This window comes from Elephas maximus, chromosome 27 (genome assembly GCF_024166365.1).
Source record: "Elephas maximus indicus isolate mEleMax1 chromosome 27, mEleMax1 primary haplotype, whole genome shotgun sequence".
In the NCBI taxonomy this organism is placed as follows: domain Eukaryota; kingdom Metazoa; phylum Chordata; class Mammalia; order Proboscidea; family Elephantidae; genus Elephas; species Elephas maximus.
In genome coordinates, this window is record NC_064845.1 from 30,862,588 (window position 1) to 30,882,934 (window position 20,347).

General features: G+C 48.8%; 1 long non-coding RNA gene across 1 annotated transcript in view; it reads right to left on the reverse strand.

Annotated features, from left to right (window-relative positions):
- LOC126068363 (uncharacterized) overlaps window positions 1-19,356 on the reverse strand; it is a 213,479-nt gene extending 194,123 nt beyond the window's left edge. Inside the window, exons 1-2 of the long non-coding RNA XR_007515642.1 lie at window positions 19,181-19,356; window positions 3,508-3,645 (exon numbers count right to left, since the gene is read on the reverse strand). This is a non-coding gene — a long non-coding RNA (uncharacterized LOC126068363). The remainder of the gene's footprint in view (window positions 1-3,507; window positions 3,646-19,180) is intronic.
- Between the last annotated feature and the right edge of the window lie 991 nt (window positions 19,357-20,347).

A 20,347-nucleotide genomic window follows, 5' to 3' on the forward strand; every position in this document is an offset into this window, starting at 1 on the left:
TCACATCCTAAGGAAGGTGCTCAGACCCCTCTCAATGTGAAGGCTCTTACCTGTACACAGTGTGACACAGTTCCTTCTCAAGGGACACTAATGCTTAGGCATGCAGGTCGGACTCTAATCTCTTTCATTCGCTCTCCATCCTCCCCACGTCTAACCCAAGGGACAGAAAGGACAGAAAGGAAATGATTTTGTTGTTGTTTTGAAAGTAACACAAGTGAGCTTTCATTGATTCAGAGAGTAAACCCTTGTGCTATAGGTCACTGATACATGTCGTGTCCCTCAAGATGCACTCAGCCTGCAGATCTTCCTGCTTTCCCTTCCTTAACCTGATTAGTCTTTTTCAACCTTTCCACAGCCCCTTCCACAGGCTGAACGGAAGAACTGCACGCCCTCTGTGTAGTTCTCACAGGCAGTCCCCAGTTACAAACGTCGTACTAACGTGCAATCTATAGTTACAAACCAATCCCCGTAAAGCATATTTATTTTAAAAATTTGAGGTATATACAATGGTTCGTAATAATAAACTGGCACTACTTCAGGAAGCACGTTAAAACACTGTTATTATTACCGTATTATCATGTTAGAGATACTTTAGTGTAGCTGGAAATGATTCTTTATGTATAGAAAAGGAACACTACATGCTGAGAGAAACATTTGATTAACTGACATTAGATACAACCCGTGCCTAACTGGTCCGACTTATGTACAAATTCAGCTCAAAGACAGATTTAGGAACAGAACTCATTCGTAATCCACGGATGCCCTGCTTGACAAAAATGACATTTTTTTTTTCTTTAGACCTAAAAGCATATACTTTTTGTAGTTATACCACCTCTCTCAACCTTCAGAATTCCTTCCCCCAGCATCACTAATACCAATTTAAAAATTTTAGGCAAAATTTTAAGTTATTCCCGATAATCAGCTTTGTGTTCCAAACTATTAGCCGACAACCTATATTTCACTTCACTAGGGACAGCTCTTATGTTCCCAGCAAGCTTGGGCTTCGCAGCAACTTCCTTTACTTTCATTCACCTCAGAATTCTCACCTCCCTAACAAATGTAGGTGCTCCCTCTTCAATTTTTTTTTAACTTGCCAAGCTAATTGATTTCCCATCAAGTATAGACATTTTGCCACGATGCAGGGGCAGATTAATCAGTAAGCAAGGTACTCACGGGATTACAGTAAGCAAGGTGTGCAACAGGCTTAACTGTGTTCACTTCCTAATCAGTAGTGTACAACTTCACGGGGGTTTTATCACATCTTTGATGTGGTGAAAACCAGGCAGAGTTTTGACTATAAACTAGTACGTGGGCACAAGTAAACCCATGTGTACCTTGCTCATTGGATAATCCATCTCTGGAGTACGTCTTACTTGTCTGAAAATCGTACTATTTCCTAAAGAAACAAATCTGTAGGGAGAAGAGGAAAAAAAGGGCTTTGAAGAGGTATCAGGATGTCTCCAAGGAATCAGGTAAATAAAGATCTTTGTCAATCTTATGCCAGAATAAGTTCTAAGTGGATTACACTGAAACTCCAGAATACAGTAAAATTAATACCAGTTAACCACTGGAAAGCTGAAGGGACTTCTGATGTTTCACTATAAGGATGCTATTGCAGGTCTGGGGAAATGGAGGAGAGAGGTAGGGGATACCTTGCAGTTTTAATCTGCTCTTAAACTCCTGCACACACCTCCCCTTTTCAAACCATGGTTTACAAGAGATATTCCCTCCCACACATCCCTCTTCTGTCAGCCAAATGGTCTTCTTCAAACACACACTTTTCAAAGAACTGAAGAAGTCTGAAGAGGCTTAATTTAGACGCTGCCTTCCTCTCACTACAGCCTAGTAACATGCAGAAAATAACTAATTTCCCTCTTGAACAGCCCCAGAAAAGCCTCAGTTTACAGCAACTCCCCACCCACTCCCCCCCCACCCCCAAAAAATCTGTCTTCTTGAACAAGAATCTCAGTGTGCTCATCTGGTCTGCAGTTCACTGCACGCATTTCCTTCCTCACAATTTACCAGTCATCAGTTAAGAGTCTCATTTAGACCTGCTCCGCCAGTGCCCAACTGCTTAGAACAGTTTTTGCCCTTTAACCAATCTCTGGGTTCCTTCAGCCCACTCACAGCGCCCAGCTGTGGTGAACCTGGGCTGAGGGCTCGCCTGCAGGTCCAGCGGGCAGAGAAGCTTCTCTGGGCAGCACTTGGGCTCAGTCCCCCGGTCGCGCCGCCCCCACCCCGCCTGCACCGGGGCAGAGAGCACTTCTGCACAGCTGCGCTTGCAATTCAGCTTCGCTCACAGCCACGGGATTAGTGCGCATCCCAAGGCTTCAGAGGTTCGAGTCCCAAGGCCTTGGCTACTTTAATGTGACCCTGCATTTTTTTCCTTCATTTTCTCGCTGTATTAAAACTACTTGCTGATGGGCTGCAGCCCAGATCTAGCATCTAGATCGCCCCCACCTCACCACTAGCACTCTTTACCTGCCAGCATCCCTCTGGGTGGGAAACAAAGGCAGAGGCAAGGCTGCCAGATGGGCAACTCCCTCCAGGGGCCCCATCTCCACAGTGGGGAGGATGTAGAGGTGTGTAAGAAGTTACAAGAGGGAAACCAAGGCACCAAGAGGTGTAGCTGAGCCTGGGTCTGCGACTATCTCAGAAGCAGGGCTCCCTGGCGGGGGTGAACCCCAGACTACCCCCATCCCGCCCCTCCCCGCCTATCCTGCTCACCCCAAACAGGTGAAGGTGGGATAGGAGGACCTGGTGCTCTATAGTGCTTTGATGTTTAGCAGGAGCAGGATCGGTATCAGCAAATGGTCTGGGGAGCCATTTCTGGAGGTGGCCCAGGATTGATCTACCCCTCCAGCTCCCTGTCCATCTGATGTTGGTGACGGAACACATGGTGCACTATGGAGCTCCAGTGTTAGTGCAGGGGTGGGATCGATATCAGCAGGTGGTCCAGGAGCTGGTTCTGAAAACGACTCATGTGGTCCCTGTCCCCAGGAGACATGAAGATCGATAAAAGAATGGAAACAAATACATGCAAAGAAAAGAGTATATTTTATAAAGAAGATAATGTAGGGTGCTGTGAGATAAGACTGGGGCATGCTCCAAAAGGCCTCATTCCGGTGACATTTTTGTGTGACCAGAATGACAGGAGGGACCAGCCCTGCTCTTGTGTGCCAGGGAGACGACACAGCTGGTACAGAGACTGGGAGGCAGACGTGAGTTTTTCCAAAGAGGGAGTTGAAATGCAGCCACTATGCCTAGAGGGAACTGAGGAGGAGAGGAGGCAGGGAGGAGGAGAACAGGTCCAGGACCCGTGACCTGGTAGGCTGGAGGAGTTATCTCCTGCTCTGTGATAACAACACCCCCAAAACTAATGACTCACGACACAACACAGCACACAGTCTCTGTGGGCCAGAAATGCAGGCATGGCTTACCTGGTGACTGCCCCAAGTTCTCAGGACCCTGTGGTTGTGGGCTCAACTGAGTCTTGACCCTACTTACTTCCATGTTATGAGCAGGACTCTGTAAGCTGTTGGTCTGGGGGGCCTCACTTCCTCTCTGTCTGTTGATCAAGACCCTCCAATCAGGTCTTTGTCACATGAGTCTCTCCATGGGCAGGTCATACGTCACAGCTCCTTCCTGGGGGGAGAGAGAGAAGTAAATGACAGAGAGATGACTGAGAAACAGAGAATAAAAGAGGGCCAAGAAACATTGCCTCAAATGGGGTCATTATAACTTGAAATCGACTCAGTGGCACCTAACAACAACACTCTTGAGAAACAAGTCCCTGAGTCCAATCCAAAGTGAGGGGACGTGGTCACACAGGATGTGGAGACCAGGAGTTAGGATTGCTGGGAGCTGCTGTACAGGTTGCCCACCCCCTAGTCTGAGATGAAACACTGGGTCAGATTGTATATAATGGGAGTTACTGGAAGGTTTTACGCAGAGGGTGATGATATCTGACATTCATTTAATTCCAACCTCATCCTAGTGCAGACTGGGAAATGAGACCGAGAGTGGAAGCGACTTTCCCAAGTTCACAGCACCTGAGCCCAGCCCTGTTTGGAGATGTACTCCCTGGTGCTTCCCGCCCCTGCTTGAAATTCTTCCAACTCTGAGTTTGTTCATTAGCTACATGGACAGATTACCCAATAGGCAACATAAGCACGGTGAACACCACATCTCTGATGTAGCAAAACCCACGTGAAATTATTCACTACAGGTTAGTAAGTAAGCACAAGTAGACCTGTGTTTACCTTGCTTTCACGGTCACCTGCCCCCCATCAGAGAATGTATACTTGAAAAGAGGCTTTGATTCTGTAGGAAGGTGCTCTGGGGTTGGGAGAGATAGATGCCAGCCACACCTAGATGCAGAGTACTAGATGTGGTGAAAAAATATGAAAAGGTGAAAATGTTCACTACAGATGATCTGGTAAGCAGGTAAGCCCTATGCTTACCTTGCCTATTAGATAATCCACCCCTGGTTACCTTCAGGTAATGGCAGCCCACGGGTTCTATAGGTGTTATCTCACATACACCTGATGAGGTGTCTAGGAAGAAGACACTAGAATGTTCCCTACTGTCTGGGTGGGAGGACTGGGGAGGCTCTGAGAAGCACAAAGACTTGTCCAGGGTCACAAACTGATTGAGAGGGATGAGCTTTGTCTGAACCCAGCTCTGTATGCTCAGAGCTGGGGTCCTGGCTACACCCAAGCCTTCCACAAGCTCTGGGGGTGGGGGGAGGGCTGTGTTGGTGTCACTGTGTACAGTTATGGAGATGGCATGGGGACAGGCGAGCATTCTGCAGTGCAGAGGGGATTTGGGGGAAGTCTTAACTGACATCAGGCCCAAGTCAGGAGTCCAGGACATGACCTCACTTCCTTGATGACAGAGTACACAGAACTTGGAACCCTGGTAACCAGCCCCCTACCCAGCTCACTTGAGTGGAGACACTCAAGCTAGGAACATGTTTTCTTGTTGTCTCCCATCTTCCCTTGTATCAAAGCTTGAGAGACGCAGGAGTTCGACACTTTCACCAAGGCTGAGACATGGTCTCATACCCCCCCAACGGAAGTTCAAGCCATTCACCAAAAACAATCCAAAGGTAACACAAGGTGGCCCAGGGCTGCCAATCCAGGCCAGACCACCACTGCGATCCCACCTGGGCAGCCCCACACCCCTACCCAAGGTCATATCATCCCCCTGGCCATGCCCGCCCTTGTCCTCATGGGGTCCCTGGTAATGGGGGCCTGGAGGAAATGTGGACAGAACTGATGAGGCAGAAAATTCTTGGATGGGGCAGGGTCCATTTGGGACAGGGGTCGGTAGGAGTCAGGGAAGGAGGCGCAATGTGATCTGGGGAGGTTTGGGGGGGGAGGGGTGATAATGAGGAATGTGAAAATGGTGCTGCTGCTTCAGGACTAGCACACATTGAGGGCAAGGTGAAGCTCCACCCCCACGGCCTCTCACTATACTGGGTTCATGGGGCTGAGTCTGACCATGGCTTGGTCTAGTCCATCAGGTTGGGTGCCTTGGAGACCAGAGGCTGGGGTGGCAAATGTGGAGGCCTCTTTCACTTCCCTGCCCTGACTCCCCTGATCACACAGAACACTGGGATTTAAGTTTACCCAGGGGTTCCAGCTGAAACCAGGTCTTAGGGAGGGATTGTCAGGATCACAGGCTGAGTCAGCACTCTCACTTGGACCTTCTCTGAGATCCAGCTCACCCTGAGTGGGGCAGTCAACGTGCAGCCCTAGCTGCAGGCATTGCCTGGGCCACTGCTGACCCTGTGCCAGCCCAGCTTCTGCCAGATCCTGCTGCAATAGGCAGAGGTTGATTTTTCTATCCGCGGACTTGGTCAGGGCTGGATGGTGCTGCTCACAGTCCAACCCACCCAGCATGGGGGAACTGGGAGCTCCTCGGAACCACAAGGGCTTGAGGGGCAGAGAGGGAAGGAGGTGGCTCGGAGGGGCTCTTGATGCCTCCCTGGCCGCTGCCGGCACTGTCTCTGCAGAACTGTCCGCAGGAGATCCCCAAGGAGAAGGAGAATGGCATCGTCTACTCGGTCTACCCCAAGGATGGGGCCAGGAAGGGCTGGCACAGGCGCTGGGTGAGTGCAGTGGGAAGGGATTGCCGCTCCCAGTCAGGAATCCGAGATGACCAGAGGGGGCAAAGGGCCCAAACACCACCCTGTAGACCTCAAGTCCCTCTCAGGACTTTTCCTCTCAAGGGTCCCAGTCCCCTCCCTAAGGAATCAACCCCCCCCCCCACTGCCCTCCCTGCCCTGGCCAGCTAAAAAGTCACTCTTCCCATATTTGTAGGAATATGAGAAACGAGCTTTTCACACAGTCTTCACTTCACGTAAGCCCGCACATCTTTGCGTGTTGCTGCTGTTTTAGTGTTTAACTTTCAACCCCAGGGCCCCAACAGCAGCTGGCTGGGCTGTCCTTCTACACCTTCTCCCAGCTTCATACATCATCACACTTAACAGGCTTCTTTTACCCTAAAGGGTGGGGATCAGTGTATGACTCACCTTTTTCTATAACTTCCAATCTTGGGGAATACATCACGTGACCCCTTCAGGTCAGGGGCTGTATCCTGACTCCATACAGAATGTTCCAGAAGGGAGGCCTGTCCCCACAGTGACTGAGCCTCCCGTTGCTGCTGGCCCTGGACTCATTCCTTCTGCTGCCCTTTCAGCAAAGCTGCAGGAACGCTTACATGTGTTCTCATACTCTGTCCCACCCAGGACAGATTCCCAGGAGTGGCATGCTGGGGGGAAGGATGTACACGTTTCAAGTTAGGATCATTAGAGCCAGACTCCTGCCCAAAATAGCAGCCACAGTCCCGGGGCCCAGCAGTTTGTGATGCTGGCTGCGTCTCTGCATTGAGCCTGGTCCAGATGTTATGGCTCTTTTCCGTTTTGCCAATCTGCTGTCAGGGTGGCCAACAGAGCTGCTGGGTGGCTCTCAGGCACCTGTTGGCCCTGAGAAGCTGAGCCACCTCTCAGGCCTTTACCAACCATTCACATTTGTCCTCCCTGAGCCATCTGGTAAGGTCCTCGGTTCTGTAGGGGTCTTTCTCCCACCCCAGGATCTCCAGGCTCTCACACTTGGCTGGATCTGGGTGCTCCACAGCTTCAGGTTCTCAAAATCCCCTTTAATGTGCGGAAAGAAAAATCTGTGTCTTCCTTATCTCATGGGTGTGTCTGCTCTGTGCACTGTCTTCAGCCGGGAGGAAGTGAGCTTGCACCAGACCTTCCCCTCTGAGTCAGAACAGAGCAGGCCTCACCTAGCACGGAGGGAACATCACGGAGCCCTAGTATCAGACAGTTCTGGGCTCTGACCAGGTGACTTCAAGCAGACAACAGATATCACCAAGCCTCTGTTTTCACATCTCTGGAATGGGGTGTTTTGTGAGGACTCCCTGGGATACTGCTCTTCCTTCAGGGAGATAGCATGGTTACTTCGTTAACGAAATCACTTCAGGTCCCTAATGTTTGTAATCAGCCCCCACCTCCAATCCTGCTTGGAAAGCCAAGTCCTGTTTCCTACTCAAGGCACTCGTGTCCCACCTTCTACCACAGGTCACTGAGGGAGATGGAGTACCTGGTCTGAGCTCCGGGCCTCCAACCCTCCTGGTGGTTCACGTGGCTGACTCTGACAGTATGTCCCTCCTCTGTCCCACTCCAGTGTGTCTGTGGTTCTGAGGAGGACCTGGAGGAGGCCTGGGTGATGAAAACCTTCAAGGCAGGCTCACTGGATAAGCTGGTGGAGCTCCTGGTGCCTGCCTACCTAAAGGGTGACATCTCCTACATCAAAATCTTTCTGGGAGCCTACAGAACCTACGCCACCACCCAGCAAGTCCTAGACCAGCTGCTCCAAAGGTGAGCCCTTCACAGCCTAATGGGGATTCTACCCCCTACCAGTTCTGCATCTGGAGAATGTCGCATCACCACAAAGAGCCTCAGTTTTCTCCCCTGAAAAGTAGGGTGGTAAAGGTCCAATCAGCTAGAATTACTGTCAGGACCACATGGGATAAGCCACAGGAAGTACGTACCTGGAGCAGAGCTCTATGGCAAACGGTGTTGGAGGGGCTGGGATATTCACATTTATTATTTTCCTCTCGCCCATGAAGCAGCTGTCTTCCTCAACCCTCACTGACTACGTGACCTTGAGCAAACCTACTTCCCATTTGTAAAGGGAAGCTGGAGATTCCATTTAGTGGGTCCTTGTCCTTGGTATACTCAGAACAGGGGTACCTGGAGGCTGGTAGAGGGGCCCCAGGACTCTCAGATGCCTGGGAAGGTGCTGGTTGGGTTCACTCATTCAACAATCATCCATAAAGCAAGCCCCTACTCTTGCAGACACTGTTCTAGGTATTTAGCATTGTTCAGTGAACAAAGCAGATAGGAGGCCCTGCCCTCCTACGACTCTGTTCTGTTCTGACAGTCAGACAGGAACACTAGACATCTTAAGCAAGTGGTGTCCACAGTTCATTACATGTGACACCCTCGTACCACCTCTAGGTATGGATGTAACCACCCCTATTCTGCTGAGTACGGTGAACCCCAGGAGCAGCTGAAAGGGTGAGTGGACTTTGTGTGGAGAAGGAGGGACTCCTATCTCTACAAAACGGTGGAGGTTTTAGGGAGCCTGTGTCTGGATTGGGGTTGGCAGACCCTGGGCCCCATACATCTAGACTCCACTAGAGGGATGAGTTTAGGCGCATCCCTGCAGGATGTAAGCAGTCACAGAGAGCTGGGAGTGGATCCTTGGTGTCATGGGGAGTAGAGGGGAGGCTAGGGGCTCAGAGAGGGCCCTGAGAGAATCCATCCTCCCACAATTCCCTCATATCACTGCTTCCTCCCTCCTCTATTTGGGGCCCAAAACAGGAGGTGGCGGGGGGGCGGTGCGGGAATGGAGAAAATTGCTCCTAAATCCCAATCCCCGGTTGCGGGTACTCAGCTGCATGTGGGGCCCCTGTCCCAGGGGAGAACAGTGTCCATGGGAGAAGAGATGCTCACACACGTGCAGAGAACCAGACAGCAAGCTGGTTCACACGCTCCAGAGGAGGGGCCCTATGGCCTGGGCACCTGGGTCAGGGGATGGACTCTGTGTGTCGCCCAGCATCAGATAATCCTGGAGCACTACTGTCTGCCAGGCTGTGAGGTGCACATGCAGACACGCATCCCTGTGCCCTTAGAGGATTACTGTTCAGTGGGGAGAGCGCCAGGGACAGAAAAGGATGTAATTCAGACTCCCTAGGAGGGAGAGTTCATCAGACCATTGATGGGAGTTCCTTCGGACAAGCCTCTGTGCTAGCCTCCTGTCAGTGACCAGGCCTGCCACTGTCAGGGCAGCCGCAGGGCCTGTGCAGGGTGATGCTGACCTTTGGAAGGTCAGGGACAGAAACAGAGACTGGCCCCTTGCAGGGGTTTCCTGGGAAAGCAGTGTGGCGGGAAAAGCCAGGCCTCTGACCCTGCTCATCACCACCCACCCCCCAGAGCCATCTCTTATATCCTGGACACATGGCTGAAGGAATACGCGGAGGATTTCAATCAGCCCCCGGACTTCCCCTGTCTAAAGCTCGTGGTGGAGTATGTGCAGGTGAACATGCCAGGCTCACATCTGGAGCGCGGGGCCCAACTTCTCTTGGCACACCTGGATCAAATGGAGGTCACTGAGGCAGAGCCAGAGGGTGAGGAACACTGGGGATGGCTGCATGTGAGCTTGTGAGGAGGATATGGGAAGACCCCCAGAGTTTGGGTTTGAGCCAGAGCTCAGAGTAACTTCAGGACCTCCTCTGGTGGACTACAGTCTGGGAAGACTTCCTGGGGTGGAAATCTTGGGAATGGGCTTCTCTTCGTGGCAGTGGGTGTTTTCCATCATTGGCAAGGCATGAGGAAAGGCAGCCATGTTGGTGAACCTTTCTCCTCTTGCAGCTCCAGAGCCAGGGCCAGCGCCAATTGTCAAAGGGGCTCGAGAGCTAACTTTGCCCCAAGAACCAGCTCCTGGACAATCTCCTGGGGTACATTTTGCTCCTGTAGCAGCACCAAAGAGCCGTAGTGCACCACCCATTATGTCATCGGCTCCAGCACTGGCACCACATGGAGAGCTGGCAGGAGGGGCGGACCCCTCTCCTGGGCCACCTCCAGAACTGGCTCCTGGACCACCGGCTGATGTCAATTCTGATCCTGTTGGTGCTCCAACACCGGAGCTGCAGAGAGCACCAGCTATTCCATCACCAGCTCCTTCACTTCCACCACACCCAGAGCTGCCTGAAGGGTGGGATTCTCATCCTGGGCTACCTCCAGAACCGGCCCCTGTACCACCTGGTGAGGTTGATCCTGCTCCTGCACCAAAACCAGAGCTCCACAGAGCACCACTGATTCCATCACCAGCTCCTGCAGTGGACCCTGACGAAGAGCCAGCTGGAGGCTCAGATTCGTATCCTGGGCCACCTCCAGAACCGGTTCCTGGACCACAGGCTATCGTCCATCCTGCTCCCGCTCCTCTTCCAACACTGGAGCTTGACGTAGCCCAGGTCTTTCCACAGCTGCATCACCAGCATCAGGTGGAGAGTCAGATGGAGAGGTGCATACCCATTCTGAGCCACCTCCAGAACCGGATTCTGGACCACCAGCTGACGGCGATCCAGCTCCTGCTCCAACACAGGAGGTCGACAGAGCAACAGCTATTCTGTCACGAGCTTCAGCTCTGGCAGCACATGGATAGGCCGCTGGAGATTCTGATTCTTAACCGGGGCCACCGCATGAGCCGGGTCCTGGACCATGTGGTGAGGTCGATCTTGATCCTATACCAACACCGAAGCTCAATAGAGCACCACCTATCCCATCACCAGATGGACAGCACGCAGCAGAGCTGGATTTTTACCGTGGGCAACTTCCAGAACACACTCAAGGACTACTTCTTGAGTCAGATCCCACTCTTGCAGGAACACTGGAGCTGGGTACGACAACAGGTCCTCTGTCACCAAGTTCAGCACTGGCACCTGACAGAGAACCTGCTGAAAGAACGGATTCTCTCCCTGGGTCAAGACCATAAGGAGCTCCTGGACCGCCTGCTGAGGTCCATCATGCACCTGGGCTAACAATGGAGCTCCACAGAGCACCATCACCAGCTCCAACACTGGCAGAAAATGGAGAGCCAGCTGGGAGATCAGATTCTTATCCTGGGCTACATCCAGAGCTGGCTCCTGGACCACTGGCTCATGTCAATCCTACTCCTGTTCCTCTACCAACACCAGAGCTCACTGTACCCCAAAGCCCTCCATCTCGATCTCTGGCCCGGGCACCAGGAGAAGAGCCTGATGGAGGGCTCGATTCCCATCCTGGGCCACTTACAGAAATGGTTCCTCAACCACCTGCTCCTACACCAACACTGGAAGTCCTTAGAACACCAGGTATTTCATCACCAGGTCCAGCGATGGCACTAGACAAAGAGTCAGCTGGAGGGGTGGATTTCCATCCTGGGCCACCTCCAACTGGCTCACGGACAAACAGCTGATATTGATCCTCCTGCTACTCCTTCAACACTGGAGCCCCACGGGCTAATAAATCCTTCACCTCTAGCTCTGCCTCGGGCACCAGAGGCGGAGCCAGTTGCCCTACCTCCTCCACAGCAGCTCCTCATTCACAGCCAGGGAACATCAGCCTCAGAACCAGACATTTTCTTCTTCTCACCTCAGTGGGTACTTTTTTTGCTTTTGTTCTAGTATTTTTCCAGCTCAATTTATGCTTTATACTTTATACTATATTAATTGGTAGAGTTCTTCTTAAATAAAGTTTTGTTTTGATATCTTTAAAATGTGCCATATACTGCTTTACCTAGTTTCATAATCCTATTCAACCATCACCAGCATCTACTTCAGAACACTTTCATCACCACTATGATGGTTCATGTTATGTGTCAACTTGTGTAGGCCATTACTCTCAGGGATATGGCAGAAGTTATGTAATCATCCTCCATTTTGTGATCTGATGTGAGCAGCCAATGAGTTGGAAGAGAATTTTCCTTGGGGATGTGGCCTGAAAATTAATATATCTTCTGGGGTATGCATCTGGCCAATGCCTTTTTCTCTCTCCCTGTTTTAAAGGGCCACCAGAAGCAGTTTGCCTTCAGCTGGTAAGGCCAGCAATACACCTTCACTAGTTTTTCTCGGGGCAATATCAACTCTCAAGCCCTATGTGATAATTCAGTCCACAGGGAACTTGATCACTTTTCCCTTCCGAAAGACGTCATACTGGTCCATTACATTAATGGCATTATGCTGACAACCTAGTAAGAAAGAAGTATCAATACTCTAAACTTATTGATAAGACCTTTGCATGCTAGAGGGTGGAAAATTATTGCGACAAAAATTCAGGTGCCTACATCTTAGTGAAATTTCTAGGGCTCCAGTGGAGTGGGGCATGTTGAGATATTCCTTGTGAAGTGGAAGGTAAGCTGATATATCTTGCCCTTCCGACAACCAAAAAAGAGGCACAACATTTGTTCAGCCTCTTTGGATTCTGGAGGCATCACATCCCTCATTTGGGTGTGCTATTCCAGCCTACTTATCACATGACTTGAAAAGCTGCTAGTTTTGAGCAGGGCCCACAACAAGAGAAAGCTTTGGAACAGGTTCAGGCTGATGTCCAAGCTGCTCTGCCACGTGGGCCACATGATCTGGCAGAACCAACAGTTCTGGAAGTGTCAGTGGCAGATAGAGATGCTCTTTGGAGTCTCTGGCATGCCCCTATTGGTGCATCACAGTGCAGATCCTTAGGATTTTGGAGCAAAGCCCTGCCATCCTCCGTGTTTAATTACTCTCCTTTTGAGAAACAGGTTTTGGCTTGTTACAGAGCCTTAGTAGAGACTGAACACTTAACCGTGGGACACCAAGTCACCATGTGCCTTAGCTGCCCATCATGAACTGCATGTTGTCTGACATACAGAGCCATAAACCTGGATGTGCTCAGCAGCACTCCATCATTAAATGCAAGTGGTATCTATCATATCACGCCTGAGCAGGACCTGAAGGCTCAAGTAAGTCGCATGAGGAAATGTCCCAAATGCCCATGGTCTCCACTCCTGTTACATTACCTGCCCTTTCCTAGTCTTCATCTATGGCCTCATGATCAGTTGACTGAGGAAGAGAAAACTGGTGTCTGGTTTACTGATGTTTTTCTGCATGATATGCAGGCACCATCTGAACGTGGAAAGTGGCAGCAAAGCACTACAGCCCCTTTCTGGGAACTCCCTGAAGGACAGTGGTGAGGAGATAGCCTCTCAATAGACAGAACTTCAATCAGTGCACATGAGTTTTCACTTTACTTGCAAGGATAAATGGCCAGATATGCAATAGTACACTGAGTCGTGGGTTGTGGCCAATTTTTTGACTGGATAGCCAGGGACTTGGAAGGAACATGATTGGAAATTTGGAGCTAAGGAAGTATGAAAAAGTGGCATGTGACAGAGCTCTCTGAACAGGCCAAAGAAGTGAAGATATTTATATCTTCTGTGAATGCTCTGACATAGGGAGCATTCTCTAAAGAAGCAAAACCAGTAAAATGTATAAAGATACATAGAGAGAGAGAGATTTATATCAAGAAAATGGCTCACATGGTTTTACAGGCCATAACATCCCAAGTCTGTGGGTCAGGATAGAGGCCTCTCCTGATCCCTGTAGCCTCAGGTGCTGGTGAATACAATATCAGCAGGCTGGAGAACACAGGTGTTGCTCACAGGCTGTGAAGATCAACCAATCCCAACATCGGCAGGCAAGACTGTAGGTAAACAGCCAGCTGAAGTCCCGAGCAAGCAAAAGCCCCGGAGCCCTGCCAGAATGTCTGCACACATTGGATGCAGACCACACACCCAAGGAAACTCCCCTTCAAGCAACTGGCTATTCACAGCATATTGCACCATTGGGGTGATCACATATCAAATCTCAACAGGGAAGTGACCACAACACGACTGCCCAAACTCTGAGAATCATGGCACCGCCAAGTTGACACACAATCTTAACTATCACAGTTTACCCCTTATCAATTCGGCACCTGTAAACATGTCCTTCAACCATACATAATCTCTGAATAAAGACAATTACAACGTCATTCTTGTGCCTAACATGACACAACGAACACACATACAACCAAAACTGCACTAGCGCTGTTTACATCTTATATTTTATATAAATGGAGAAAACAAAAATATTTGATGCACACATACAAAGCAGAAATACTCTTAACTGTTACAGCCCTCATTTCTGCAACTGATCACGTGGCCATAACTACTATTTGGAATTACCTCCTTCCACCACCCATCCCATATTCCTTGTCCTCAGCAAGCACCTCAGCTGGTCGTGGCTCTCTGCCTGGTGGGGTGACCCAAACCGTCATTCCTAAAGGGTCTGGGCCATTAGTAGTCATTTCAGAACGGAGTTGCTGTAATTTTCCACTGACTTTAATCACGGGGCACGTGTGATGGTTAAGAATGTGTCAACTTGGCTAGGCTATGATTCTCAATGTTTTGGCAGTTGTCTGATGTTGTGATCACTTCCCTGTTGAAATTTCGTATGTGATCACCCCCATAATGGAATCTTCCGAGTAGTATCAGTGCAGGTAGAGCCTGTGGTGGCTCACTTCCCCCTCAGCCTTTATCTTTTTGCCCTCTACTACCTACTTCCTTTTTGCTCCTCTTGCCAAGGTTCTTGGCTTGTTCTGGATCCTGTACCTGTCTCTTGTTCCTCTGACCTCCAGTTCTTGGGTCTGGAGCTAGAAGCTTACCTACTGATCTTGGGATTCACCATCATTCACAGCCTGTGAGCAAGAGCCTTGCTCTCCAGCCTGCTAATCTTGGGTTTGCCAGCCCCTGTGGCTACATGAATCAGGAGAAGCCTCTATCCTGATCCACAGACTTGCAGCTCTACAATCATGCAAGCTGTTTCCCAGATGTAAATCTCTCTCTATATATATTTATACACTATTCTAGTTTTTCTTCTCTAGAGAACCCAGCCTAAGACATTTGGTACCGAGAGTGGTTCTAGAGAAACAAAATTGTAAGGATGAGTTTTCTAAATTAGCTCTCAAGTCTGCTCAGAGTCAAAGATGTTGATGACTCTGCTTTCATTAGTAAAGAGGGCACTGCTAATCCACGGCATGAGGTGGCAATTCAAATATGCAAATTATCACCACCAAAGATTAGGTATTGGAAAAAGGCGAGGCTTGGAGTGATTGCATATATGATACCTTTCAACAATTTTCTCATAATGAGATGTTTAAGGAAGCTGGTTGGCTGGTCCTAGTTTCACTAGACGAACTGGTGAAAGAAAGACGTTCGCTCAGGGCTTCAGTGTCAACGCTCAAGTGCAGCATAAACAACCTCAAAGTTTCTACTTCTGCTTTGAAAGAAAGCCTTATTTCTTGTAGCAACACTGCTGATATTGCCAAAAACCAAAAAAGAGTCTTATTGTAAGAGTGGCTGAATTACAACACCACTTCAATTGCCAGCCTCAAGAGGTAGCTGAAGTTCAAGTGAGGGCATTCATTGGGAAGAAATGAGATCCTGAAACTTGGGATGGGGACATATGGGCAGGTAATTAGAAAGTTGGAGACACTGAGCCCCTAAATTTCATTTAATCACACCTTCCTATAGAACCACTTCCATCTGAAGAGATGACATCATGTGTGTCTGCTACACCACTCTGCCCAGTAAAACCATTATCCTCTCCTCTTCCATCTAATGAGATTAGCCCTAGCCCAGGTGCCTCTAAAGAGCCCTTGCCTAAGTCATTGCCTGGGGCATCATCTGAGGCAGGTGCTTTATAACACAATACTGAATGTTCTCAAAACAATTCCACACTACTGATTCTGGCTTCTAGACCTATAACTAGATTTAAGTCCCAGAGAGCCCCAAAAAGGTGAAGTACAAACTGTGACCCAGAAGGAGGTATGCTACACTCCAACAGAACTGCTTGACTTTTCTAATATGTACAAATAGGAACCAGAGCAATAGGTGTGGGAATGGTTATTAAGGGTGCAGGATAATGCTGCAAGGAACATAATGATGGATCAGTCTGAGTTTATTGATATGGGTCCGCTAAGCACACATTCTCCATTCAGTGTTTTAGCTTGAGAAGACAGGAAAAGATCTAATAGTTCCTTTGGTTGGGTTGCTGAAGCATGCATTACGCAGTGGCCTGCACTAAATCAAGCTGAAGTACCAGACCTTCCTTGGCATACTGTACAAGAAGGTATTCAAAGGCTTAGGGAAACTGGCATACTAAGGTGGATTTATCAGGTTAAACCTACACACCCACTCATGGATGCCCAGAGAACACACTTTTACCACAACTATGAGGAACAAATTTGTGAAGGGAAATCCAGCATCCTTGAAGACTGCTGTGATTGCTATTTTATGTAAGTCAGATTTGACAGTGGGAACTGCCCTAACTGAATTAAGACAGCTAAACACAATGGGGCTGACTGGACCCTGTAATAGTGGGAGCCAAGTGGTTGCACTGAATTGACAAAGTGGACAAAGACAAGGTGGGCCTGGTTACAGTAACAGACAGCAGAATCAAAGCAGTAATCAGAATAGTCTGACTCATATACACTTACGACTACTAACTCATGGTGTCCCTAGGAGTGAAAGAGATAGGCAATCTACTAAATATATACTTGATCTGTACAAACGGATGAATTCTAGGTCAGGTGAACAGCAGCCTAACTCAAATTGCACTCAGTCAACTCCCACGCTTGAGCCAATTTGAATATCCACAATCCCTTCAATGAAGGGAAGGCCAGGTCCCCATGAGGAAAGACTGCCAAAAATTTATACTGTTAATCTCTCTCCTAGCCTTCCCCAAAGGAATCGACAACCTTTTATGAGAGTGACTTTTCACTGGAGAAAAGAAAATAATCAGACTTTTTGGGGAATACTAGATACTAGCTCTGAACTGACACTGATTTCAGGAGAACCAAAACAGCATTGTAGCCCATCAGTCAGGGTGGGAACATACAGAGGTCAGTTTATTAATGGAGTGTTGGCTCATGTTTGTTTCACGGTAGGTCCACTGGGTCCCCAAATCTCCCCATAGTGATTTTCCCAGTTCCAGAAGACAGTATTGGAATAGATATACTCAACAGCCTGCAGAAGCCCCACACTGAATCCCCAGCAAATGAAGAAAGGGGCATTTTGGTAAGAAAAGCCAAGTGGAAGCCATTACGACTACCCCTACCTAGGAAAATAGTAAACCAAAAGCTATACTGCATTCCGGGAGGAAATGCAGACATTACTGCCACCATCAAGGACTTGAAGGATGCAGGGGTGGTGAGTCTCACCACATCCCCCATTCAACTCGCCTATTTGGCCTGTGCAAAAAACAGATGGCTCTTGGAGAATGACAGTAGATTATCAAAAACCTAACCAGGTTGTGACTCCAATTGCAGATGCTGTTCCAGATGTAGTTTCATTGCTTGAGCAAATTAATACTTGTCCTGGTAACTCGTGTGCAGCTATTGACCTGGCTAATGCCTTTTTCTCCATGCCTGTTTGGAAGGACCTTCAGAAGTTTGCTTCCAGCTGGCAAGGCCAGCAGTGCACCCTCAGTTGCCTGCCTCAGCGCTCCATGACTTTTCTAGCCCTGTGTCATAATTTAGTCCGCAGGGACCTTGCTTGCCTTGCCCTCTGGAAAGATGTCACACTGGTCCACTAAATGGATGATATTATGCTGATTGCACCTAGTAAGGAAGAAGTATCAATGACTTTGGACTTATTAGTAAAACATTTGGCTGCTAGAGGGTGGTAAACTAATCCCATAAAAATTCAGACACCTACTATCTAAATGAAATTTTTAGGGGTCCAGCAGTATGGGGCCCGTCGAGATATTTCTTCTAAAGTGAAGGGTAAGTTATTGCATCTGGTCGATCCCACAATTAAAAAGGAGGCACAATGCCTAGTGTGTCTCTTTGGAATTTGGAAACAACATATCTATCATTTAGGCATGCTACTCCAGCCTATTTATCAAGTGACTGGAAAAGCTGCTAGTTTGGAATGGGGCCCAAAACAAGAGAAGGCTCTGCAACAGGTTCAGGCTGCTCTGCAAGCCGCTCTGCCACTTGGACCGTATGATCCAGCTGATGCAATGGTGCTTCAACTGTCAGTGGCAAACAGAGATTCTGTCTGGAGTCTTTAGCAAGCTCCTACTGGTGAACCACCACACAGGCCCTTAGGATTTGGAGCAAAGCCCTGCCATCCTCTGCAGATAATTATTCTCCTTTTGAGAAACAGCTTTCGGCTTCTTACTAAGCCTTAGTAGAAACTGAACACTTAACCACGGGCCACCAAGTCACCATACAGGCTGAGCTGCCCATCTTGAACTGGGTGGCGTATGACCCACAGAACCATAAAGTTGGATACACACGGCAGCACTCCATCATTAAATGGAAACAGTACATACAAGATCGGGCCCAAGCAGGACTTGAAAGCAGGAGTAAGTTGCATGATGAAATAGCCCGAATGCCCACGGTCTCTATTCCTATCACACTACCTTCCATCTCCCAGTCTGCACCTACGGCCTCATGGGGAGTTCCTTCTGATCAGTTGAATGAAAAAGAGAAACTTGTGCCTGGTTTACAGGTGAGTCTGTGCAATATGCAGACACCACTCAGAAGTGAACAGTGGCAGCACTACACCCCCTTTCTGGGACCTCCCTAAAGGGCAGTGCTGAAGGGAAATCCTCCCAATGGGCAGAACTTCAAGCAGTGAACCTGGTTGTCCACTTTGTTTGGAAGGAGAAACGGCCAGATGTGACACCGTATACTGATTTAAGGGCTGTGGCCAATGCTTTGGCTGGATGATCAGGGAATTGGAAGGAACATGATTGGAAAATTGTGAGACCAGGATTTATGGGGAAGAGGTATGTGGATAGTCCTCTCTGAATGGGACGAAGAAGTGAAGATATTTGTGTCTCATGTGAATGCTCACTAAAGGGTGGCCTCAACAGGGGGTTATTTTAAAAATCAAGCAGATAGGATGATGTGTTCCATGGAAACCAGTCATCTCTTTCCCCAGCTACTCCCGTCATTGTTATGGGCTCATGAACAAAGTGGCACTGGTGGCAGGGATGGAGGTTATGCATGGAACCAACAACATGGACTTCTACTCACCAAGGCTGACTTGGCTACAGCCACTGCTGAGCATCCAATCTACCAGCAGCACAGGCCAACACTGAGCCCCCGATATGGCACCATCCCTTGAAGTGATCAGCCAAGAACCTGGTGGCAAGTTGATTACATTGGACTACCTCCATCATGGAAAAGGCAGTGCTTTCTTCTTAATGGAATAGACACTTATTCTGGATAAGGATCTGCCTTCCCAATATGCAATGCTTCTGCCAAAACTACTCCGTGAACTTGCACAATGTCTTACTCACCACTGTGGTATCAGATACAGCATTCTCCCTGATCAAGAGACTGACTTTACAGCAAATGAAGCACAGTAGGCCCACGCTCATGGAATTCACTAATCTTACCATGTTCCCCATCATTCCGAAGAAGCTGGTTTGATAGAACAATGGAATGGCCTCCTAAAGTCACAATTACAGTGCTAGGCGGGTGGCAATACCTTGCAGGTTTGAGGCGGTGTTGTCCAGGAGGCTCCATATGCTCCAAACCAGAGTCCAATATATGATGCTGTTTCTCCCGTAACCAGAATTCATGGGTCCAGGAATCAAGGGGTAGAAATGGAAGTGGCACCACTCACTATTACCCCTAGTGATCCACTCATAAGATTTTTGCTTCCTATCTCTGCAACCTTATGCTTTGCAGGTCTAGAGGTCTTAGTTCCAAAGGGAGGGATGCTCCCATCTGTAGACACATCACTGATTCCACTGAACTGGAATCTAAGAATGCCACCTGGCCACTTTGGGCTCCTTATGCCTCTGGATCAACAGGCAAGGAAGAGAGTTACCATACTGGCTGATGTGACTGATCCTGATTACCAAGAAGAAATTGGATTGATATTACATAATGGAAGAAAAGAAGACTACACCTGGAATTCAGGAGATCCCTTAGGGCATCTCTTAGTACTACCATGCCCTGTGATTAAAGTCAATGGAAAACTACAGCAACCTAATTCTGACATGACTACTAATGGCCCAGAACCTTCAGGAATGAAGGTTTGGGTCATCCCACCAGGCAAAAACCATGACCTGCTGAGGTGCTTGCTGAAGGTAAAGGGAATATGGAATGCGTGGTGGTAGAAGGTAGTTCTAAATACCAATTACAGCCATGTGACCAGTTGCAGAAACAAGGACTATAATTGTTATGAGTATT